General features: G+C 35.6%; 1 pseudogene; it reads right to left on the bottom strand.

Moving 5' to 3' along the window:
- Positions 1 to 709: 709 nt before the first annotated feature.
- Positions 710 to 9267, bottom strand: LOC131642084 (GDSL esterase/lipase At5g22810-like; annotated as a pseudogene).
- Positions 9268 to 9521: the final 254 nt, after the last annotated feature.

Here is a 9521-nt window from a genome sequence, read left to right as displayed (position 1 = left end):
TTTGTAGATATTGTTCGGAAAGTAGAAATCACTTCTTTTTTAGTTGTTTGCTGGCGAAGTATATTTGAAAAGAAATAGCTTCATGGGTGGGTAAAGAGGATAATTTCGGTGAGGGGTGTTAATAGAATTTTATGGAATGACACTCTTTCTTTTATAGTAAAAAGGTGAAGGATAGAAAATTGGATGTTGTTTGGATGACTACAACTTGGAGTCTTTGGTTGGTTAGGAACGGTTGGTGCTTTCGTAAGGACGCTTGAAATGTGAATAATACCGTTTGGAACATCAAATTGTTAGTTTGGAAATGGTCGTTTTGCGGAAAAATTACACACCTCAATTACTCTTTTTACGAGTTTAGTATGGATTCTCTATATTTTCTCTCATAATTTTAATTGGTTTGTAATATTTCTTTTTGTCGGGATATTCCGATTTTTTTGTAATTGAGTACAAAGTTACTTTAAATTTATATATATATATATATATATATATATATATATATATATATATATATATATATATATATATATATATATATATATATATATATATATATATATATATATATATATATATATATATATATAAGAATTTAACACTCTTGCAAACTTACATATATCACACATTACACACGACATCACATTATTGAAAATACACAAGTGATGTATGGCTTAGATATTCACAACTTTTGGAGTATGACCTTAGAGGTGTTTGTTTAGATTATAAGGGAGATGGCATTAGAAAACAACTCAGCGGCGGCGACAAACTTGTTTGCGGTATCTGTGAGATGAAGTCCATCCCAGAATACATATTGAGATGTATTGGGACATAATCTTATAATGGTCTTTTTATTATTAAATGATGTAGAAGTTTTCTCTAGGAAGCTCGTCCCAAAACAACTTTTCCTTGCTTCAGAAAATCCTGCATGTTAAAGAGTATTCATGTTACATGCCATAAAAAAAAAGAAACGAATTAAGAAAAGACTAACAGTTGGTAGTTAAATTATTATAAATTTTAATATAAAGTTCAATTCCTAACATAACATTTATTTATATTTATAAATTAATATAAACAAATTGTTAATATTTATAAATTAACAATTTTAATAAAAAATTTAAAGAAAAGACTGACAACCTCTCTTGATCTTTGTGTGAGGCTCCCTTATTATAGACTTTAAATATATTACAATTAAAAACATATTTTTAAGGTATATTTTGTTAGTTACTTTAAAGATTAATTTGATCAAAGAAAGATATATTTAATAGCTATTTTGACTATCTAAGGACATGTTCAAAGATTATATTAAATAATTAATAAAGATATTTATGGTTGAGCTTAAAAGTAGTGCAATGTCCGTGTTAAATATTTTACACCGTTAAATATGGTTGAGCTTAAAAGTTAAATAATTATAAAAATTAACGGTTATGATTTCACCCACAATATAAAACTGCTTTACACAGTCGTTGTATTTTCATTAAATCCTTTATGGATGAATTGTAATATGACACCAAGTTGCATTTTAAGATATCAAAAAGATGATTTTCTGATAAAAATTATATAATAAAATATAAATTGATAAAATTTGTAATAAAGAGTATATTCTAATAAATAATTTTTTTTGGCAATATATTATAATGGTTAGTTTATTAAAAAAATATAACTTTATATACTATAGATATTAACTATAATTATAAATGAAAATTAATAGTATTAATAAATGATATAGTTGTCTCAATTATTAGATGTACGTGGAATTTACACAGTCAGTGATGAGAGAGTAACTCTGCTAGGGTTTTGTCTTTTGTAGTTTCTTCGCTCGAACAGTATGCAGGGTGTCCCTGGAAGGGCCTGGAGGAGGGTAGACGGCAACAAGAGTAGAAGGATAAGAGCTGTGAGGTGGGATATCTAGAGGAACGAAACATGAGGCAAGCTAGGTGAAACTACAACCTACTTCATCTCTGAGTTTGATGAAAGATGGAGAGCTAAAGACCTTTTCTTCGAGCTTAAAGAGTACAGGGAGATAGAGGAAATAGTGTTACCACCTAAAAGAGATTGGAGAGGGAAGAGGTACGGCTTCCTGAGATTTGCAGAAGTTAAAGAAACCCGGGTGTTGGAAACAAAGCTGGATAATGTTTGGTTGGATGGTAGGAAGATTATGGCCAATATCTCAAGATTTAAACGCAAGGAGGTGAGCTTACAGATTAGAGGAGGGAAGGTAGGGTTGACCGGTAACAAGGAGTCGAGTCACAATTCAAAGTCCAGACATCACAACAACGTCATTGCGTGGGGACATTCCAAAAGCTTTGCGGAGGTTCTTAAGGGAGGCGCTCAGATGGGCAACATAGAGAAGGAGGCCAACAAATCATTATTTTACGCAACTAACATGGTGGAAAAATCAAGGTATGTAACAGCTAAAGTGGGAGTGACGGTAGCACCTAATCTCGCATATGGAGTAAGTCAAAGTCTCATTGAGGAGGGGATCTTCACTATCACAGCCACACCTTTGGGCCCTAATCTTTGTCTTCTTGAGGAGCTTGTGGAAGGGGACCTCAATATTTTGTTGGAGGATGGAGGAGAGTGGAGGAAGCTTTGGTTCAAAAAGATTAGAGAATGGAGGCCGAGTGATGTGGAATGTGCTAGAGCGGCTTGGGTTTCGATCTATGGAATCCCATGTCATGTGAGAAATGAAAGATTTATCAACACCCTTCTTTCGGACCTGGGAAGAGCTGCTAACCTCGATTGTTTGCAGCTTAGAGCTTCTAGATTGGATGTTACAAAACTGATGATTTTCACAGACTCTCTCGAAACAATTAGAAACAAGACGGAGATGTGTATTGATGGAGTATGGAATAGCATCTTGATTATTGAAGAGTCACAGGTTCAGGTGGAAGAGAATGAGAGTATCTATGAAGGTGAAACAAACTCTTCAATCAATTCGGTGAGCTCCTCAGAAGCTAGTAGTAGGGATGATGATAGGCAGGAGAAAGACGAGGTTGGTTATGGACTGAAGGACAAGGATTTAGATGGTCTTGGTACAACATATAATAGCATGCAGGAAGGAGTAGGCCCTTATGTATTTCCTGATAGAGATCAAATTAAAGTGGGACACGATGGAAACATTAAATGCAAGGTTGTTTTAGCGGATAAAGCGATAGCGACCCCTGAAGTATCTTGTTACGAGGACAGTATTTCCTCCAACAGTTACGTGCCATGCAGCGTTAACGAGGACAAACAAAGTCTTTTTTTGTTTCTCATGAAATGGTGGGCCCAGTAGGTGTTTTTGCCAACTTGCCAATGTTTGTTAATAAGGCAGATAATCCTATTGGGCCTTTCAATTCGTTATTGGACCCAGGTGAGGTAGGCCCAAACGAAAACATTTCTACAGGCCCTAGGTTTCATAAAGGCTCTAAGAAAACAACATCAGAACGCAAAGACCATATTTCTAGTGCTGAAAATGGGAAAGACGTTCTTCAGAAGGTGAATTTCGATGAACATTGCCGAATCATGAAAAAAACCAAGATGCGAAGGAAGAAATTGAGGGAGGTGATGCATCTAGGCTCCTTGGTGGAAAACTACATCTATCCTGCTGCCGATTGTTATCCAAAACAGAAGGAGTCTTCAACTATCATTTCAGGTTCTAATCTTTTTGCTAAAAACAACTTTTTGTCTGGTGGTCTGCCTTTAACTTGTGAGTCGCTTTCCTCTTCAGATATTAGAAATTGCAATAGTAGGATTATTAGCGGGGTGTTAAGTAAGGTCTCGACAGGGCTGTGGAAGTCTATTCATAATCTGGGCATCTCTAATGTGTCCAATGCCTTTGACCCGATTGGAAAATTAGTGGAGCTGGATTTTCATGATAAGGACCAGGAGAGGGAGGTTAAGGGGAAAAACATTTGTTAATGATAGTTTTTTCTCTAAATATGACGGGTGGAGGTAGTAGGTTGAAAAGAAAAAGAGTGGGCTTTTATGTTCAAAGAGGAGATGCGGATGTTTGTTTCATTCAAGAATCGAAAATGAGTGATATAGGTATAGGAGTTATAAGAGAGTTGTGGGGGAACGATAGAGTGGATTGGTATTTCTCGAATGCGGTAGGAGCGTCTGGAGGTATCATAACTATGTGGAAAAAGGACTTATTCACACTCGTATTCAGCTTTAGAGGAGAAGGGTATCTAGGGATCTGCGTGGAAAAGGACGGTTATTTGACTTACTTTGTAAATGTTTATGCTTCTTGCGATTACAAAGTCAGATTGAGAACATGGAGGAATATCATAGAGTTCAAAAATAAGAATTATACGGGGGCTTGGTGTATAGGAGGGGATTTCAACACCATTTCTGTCTTGGAGGAGAGAGTGGGTATTTCTTCGAGAAGTCTTAGAAAGGATATGGAAGAATTTAAGGGTTTCATAGAGGAAATGGAGGTGGTGGATCTCCCTACGATAGGAGATAAATTCACGTGGTTCAATAGTAATGGCAAAGCAATGAGCCGCTTGGATAGATTCCTTTTATCGAATAAACTTATAGAAGATTGGAAAGTGGAGGGTCAAATAATAGGTGAGAGGGACATATCCGATCATTCTTCGATTTGGATAAAGGACAATAGGAAGAATTGGGGACCGAAACCCTTCAAATTCAACAACGTGTGGCTCAAACATGAAGACTTCTATTCTTTCGTTTCGAAAGAGTGGACAAATATCAGTATCAAAGGAAGAGGTGATTTTCGATTGGTGGAGAAATTGAAAACTCTTAAGTCCCGCATCCAAAAGTGGAATAAAGAGGTGTATGGATGGATGGATCTTAATATTGAGAGAGTAGGGAGGAGTTGAAGCTTTTAGATAACATGTTTGTTCATTTTGCAGGTAATGTTCTGGAGGAGGTGGTGATTAATAGAACTAAGGCGGTAACGGAGATGTGGAACAACCTTAACAAAAAGGAGGGTTTGCTCCGTCAAAAATCTAGACAATTGTGGTTAACCGAAGGTGATGGTAATACTAGATTTTTTCACAACTCCATAAGAGAAATACGAAGGAGGAATAATTTGTGTTCTATTGGTACTAGTAGTGGTAGATTGGAAGAAGTTCAAGCCATCAAGGATTTCATTCATAGCCACTTCGAAGAGTTCTTCAAGGTAGTAGAGGAGGAAAGACTGGAGCCTTTGGGCATTGATTGGAGTAAGTTGTCTAACGTGGATTCTAAGGAGTTGGAGAGACCTTTTATGGAAGAAGAAGTTAAGGAGGCTTTGTGGGCGTGTGATGGGCATAAAAGTCCGGGACCGGATGGATTCACTCTAGAGTTTTTCAAAATCTTTTGGTCTATTCTCAAGGAGGATTTGATGCTCTTTTGTAAAGATTTTCATTCGAAAGAAAACTTGGTGAAATCCATTACGTCATCTTTCCTAGCTTTAATTCCTAAGAACAAAAACCCGCAAGATTTGTATGAATATCGTCCAATTTGCTTGGTGGGTAGCTTATACAAAATTCTAGCGAAAATCCTTGCTTCTAGAATTAAAAGTGTGATTGGAAAGTTGGTCTCCCCGAATCAAACGGCCTTCGTTCCGGGTAGAAACATGATGGATGGAGTTTTGTTGGTGAATGAGGTTATTGATTGGGCTAAGAGGAATAAAAGAGGTTGTCTTCTCCTAAAGGTCGATTTTGAGAAGGCTTATGACACTATCTCTTGGGACTTCTTAAGATTCTTATTGAAGAGTATGGGATTTGGTTCGAGATGGATGAATTGGATGGAGGCTTGCATTTTCATGAACCACATGTCTGTTTTAGTCAACGGGAGTGCGACGAAATATTTTTCGTCCCAAAGAGGTTTGCGTCAAGGTGATCCTTTGTCGCCTTTTTTATTCGTGCTTGCTATGGAAGGTTTGACCGCTTTAGTCAAAAAGTCGGTGGAAGTGGGGGATTTTAAACCGTTCAAATTTGGGGAGGAGGATTATGTATACATTCTTCAATTTGCGGACGATACCGTTATCCTTGGAGAACCGACTTGTGACAACCTTTGGAGTATGAAAGCGATTTTAAGGAGTTTCGAACTCATATCGGGTTTGAAAATTAACTTTTCCAAGAGTAATGTTATAGGAGTGCATATTAGTGATTGGGTGATGCATACGGCAACATCGTTTCTAGCTTGCAAGAAAGGTAATGTTCCGTTCAAGTTCCTTGGCATTTGGGTGGGTATCAATCCTAGAAGGAAGAAGGGGTGGAAGGAGGTTCTATCTCATATCAAAAATAGACTTTCGACTTGGAAAGGTAGAAATATCTCCATTGGAGGTAGGTTGATTCTTATCAATTCGGTTCTAAATGCTATTCCAACGTTCACTTTTTCTTTTTATAAGGCTCCTAAGAAGATCATCCAAGAGATAAGAGGGCTTCAAAGCAACTTTTTGTGGAGTGGCAATGTTAACAAGAGAGGTATTAATTGGATCAAATGGGATGTTGTTTGCAAACATAAAAGCAAAGGTGGATTGGGGATTAGGGATGTCAAAGAAATGAATAGAGCAATACTTTTAAAATGGAAGTGGAGGATTCTAAGGGAGAAAAATGCCATTTGGAGTGGATTTCTAGAGGTGAGGTATCATAATCCTAGATTGACTGTTCAAGTGTCTAGTGGAGGTGGTTTAAACAAAGACGATTCTATTTGGTGGAGGGACGTGATCCAAAACGATTTAAATCCGGATATCTTTGATGAAGGTTTCTCCGGTTGTGTGAAAAGCATTTTAAACAAGAGAGACAACATTCTTTTTTGGCATAGTATTTGGTTGGGAGATCAAACTCTTCGCGGAATATTCCCGGAATTGTATGATAGATCAACCAAAAAACTGTGCACGGTGGAGCATATATCACAATTCATGGATGGCGTTGATTTGTGGAACTGTTCTGAGCTTTTTGCAGAGGCGGAAATCGCCGCCAGCAACTCTGTTCTGCATCTATCTACAGCCGAAGCTGCTGCTGGTGCGGACTCAGTGGGGCTGCAGTCGCAGGCAGCGGTGTTGGCCCAGTCCCTGCACGACTACTGGCAGCAGGTTAGGAGGGATCAAAACGCGGAGGACTTGCATGTTTGGATTCTGAACGGGAACGGCGAGTTTTCGGTCTCGAGCTTAACAAGCTTATCGGAGGATAACTCAGACTTCGCTTGGACTATGGACAAGGTAAACAATATGAGATTCATTTGGAACCTATCGTTACCGCTTAGAATAAAGGTGTTCTCTTGGAGTTTTTTGCTGAAAGAATTCCTATCAAAGACCTTATGCTACAGCGGGGTGTTTCCAATTTTCCAACGTATGATTGCATTTTTTGTTCGGCTCAACCGGAAAGTTTGAAAAACTTGTTTTTTGATTGTTTGATCTCTAAAGAGGTGTGGGAAAGAATATTTATTTGGATGGGAGAAGCTAGCCATATTTCTTTTCAAGATTTCTTGTGTTTTGAGTCTATTCAAAACAAGGTGAAGAATTCCAAAATCAAGGCCTCGATTAATGTTATTTGGATAGCCACTGTTTGAAGCTTGTGGATGATGAGAAATTCTATTATTTTGGAGGATAAATCGTATAGCTTTGATGAGGTGTTTTCTAATACTTTGTTTCTCTCTTGGAGATAGTTAGGTTTATCTCATAAATTAGCTCAGGATAGTTTTTATGTCTGGTACAAGTGACCTTTGGATTGTTTCAAGTATAATTAGTTTCCTGTGATGTAAGGGTTGCACCCCTAGTGCGATTTCTTTTAATCAGTTACCTATTGAAAAAAGAAAAATTATTAGATGTACGTGTGAAGATCTCTTATTAGAAAAGTGTGAATTATGCTTATTCACCTTTAAAAAATAAAGTTCCAACTAAATCCAAAAAATAAACTTATAATTATCAAAAGATAGATTTTGTACCATATTCTAAGGGTTTAGTGACTAGGTTATAGAGAGGTTGATAGCCATTAAGTAGAACCAAATTTAGACCAGGAAGCATTTTTCTCAAATTCACAGATGTGGAGTTGAGCTTTTGATTACAGCTAAGAGCAACATTGTTCAATTCCACTACACATTTGTTGCTATAGGCAGAGTTAAACACAGTAATGGTTGCAGGCAAGCAACCTATTGCAGTTAATGTTTTCACAACAATTTTCCTTGCTCCTTGTGCATATAAATTCTGTCAATATATATATATATCATTAGAAAAATTTTAAGTAATTGTCACAATCGCATAAAGGCTTTCACAATTCCGTTCGATACTTATATATACCTGGATGAAATCGGCATAATTTTGCACAAGAATGTCATTGAATTAATTAGGAGTATAAACCAGACGAAACAATGGATTTAGGTAATAATTCAATAAAATATCACCACTTCCAAAACCAACAATATGCAAAGCACCATTTATAATTGACAATGCATCTGTTCTCCCTGCTATTTTCATTAAATCCTTTTTGTACTCCTTATAGTGTTCCAATTGTTGGCTCAATGACATCGAACGCTACAACGAAAATACTAACAAAATCATCATTTAACAATGAGAATCAATTTGAGTACTTTGGAAAAAATAATTCATAAATTTCGGATAAATACATTAATTTTTTATCAAATTTTATTTATATTTGAGATCTGAGAGAGTATATTCTAGACAATTTAAATATATTTACGTATAATTTGGCAGTAGAATCATGATAACCAGAACCAGCTGAGGCAAAGTTGGCCCCGTTCAAGATGTTCTTTCCTTTGATATCTAAACTGAGATAAGCAGGCTGATAGGAGGTAAATCCAAAAATTTCAGCTGAAAAAAATAAATAAATAAAACTTGTATTAAAGACAAATAAACAAGATGATAATTGATAACACAAATATGCAAGTAATATAAAAAATAACTTGACCAAGAAAAATATAAAAAATAATTAAATATATTTTGTTTTTATTTCATTTACCCACTTTTAGCCTTTTTAATTCCAATAATATTTAAGTATTTTCTAAGGATTTTTATTATGATGTATAATTTTATCACTTTTAGGAAAGAAAAATAAGTACAGAAATTAAAAAACAATTTATATAACTAAAGATAATTTAGTTTTCATAGGGAAAGAAAAGCACATGAGAAGTCACTAATAAGTTTTCCATTGGAAAATCTTCCGGTTGAATAGTGATTCACAAAATCTCTTCCATAAGGAAGATAGTTTGCTTTAACCAAAGTAGGTAGATAGTAGGTAGATAGTTGTTATTGCCAACATCAAGAGTGGAGTCTCCAAAGAAAAATAATGCAGGTACTCGAGGTTTTCCATAAATGAAGACCATAAGAAGAAAGAAGAACGGAAATAATTGATAAGACACTAAAATAACCCATATTTTGAATGTCTCAATGGCTGTGAATGTTCTCTTTATGAAAGTACATGTTGGTCTTATAGTACTCTTCTTTTAATTATTTCAAATACATTTTTTTTATAGTATTTATATCTCTTTTGTTTGAACAAGATAGATAGAGAGTGGTATTTTTCTTTTATAATTATTCTTTGTTTACAACAAGTATTATTAGTTTAAAGAAATTAAAT

This window comes from Vicia villosa, unplaced genomic scaffold (assembly GCF_029867415.1).
Source record: "Vicia villosa cultivar HV-30 ecotype Madison, WI unplaced genomic scaffold, Vvil1.0 ctg.004461F_1_1, whole genome shotgun sequence".
Taxonomy (NCBI): Eukaryota; Viridiplantae; Streptophyta; class Magnoliopsida; order Fabales; family Fabaceae; genus Vicia; species Vicia villosa.
This window is presented reverse-complemented; position numbering and strand designations above follow the sequence as displayed.